The sequence below is a fragment of the Acyrthosiphon pisum genome, chromosome A1, assembly GCF_005508785.2.
Source record: "Acyrthosiphon pisum isolate AL4f chromosome A1, pea_aphid_22Mar2018_4r6ur, whole genome shotgun sequence".
NCBI classification, from domain to species: Eukaryota; Metazoa; Arthropoda; class Insecta; order Hemiptera; family Aphididae; genus Acyrthosiphon; species Acyrthosiphon pisum.
The window spans coordinates 6,668,475-6,668,762 of NC_042494.1; positions in this window are offsets into that span (position 1 = coordinate 6,668,475).

A 288-nucleotide genomic window follows, 5' to 3' on the forward strand; every position below is an offset into this window, starting at 1 on the left:
GAGCATCCAAAAAAATAGAAAACGGGATTTTGTTTGTATTGCAATTTTTTTTGTTTATCGTATTAAACACGGGATTTTCGTTAATATGAATTTATAATAAACGCTATTAGGTACTAAACAATTTGTGTTAATTCTTATTTCACCTTGATCCACACCAATCTCAACAATTTAGGGGATTTTAAAAATGTATTTTATATTAGTATACATTGAGTGTACCTATTATTATATATTTCATCCCCCCCCTATCAAAATTCCTAAATACGCCACTGCGGGACACCTTACACTTAG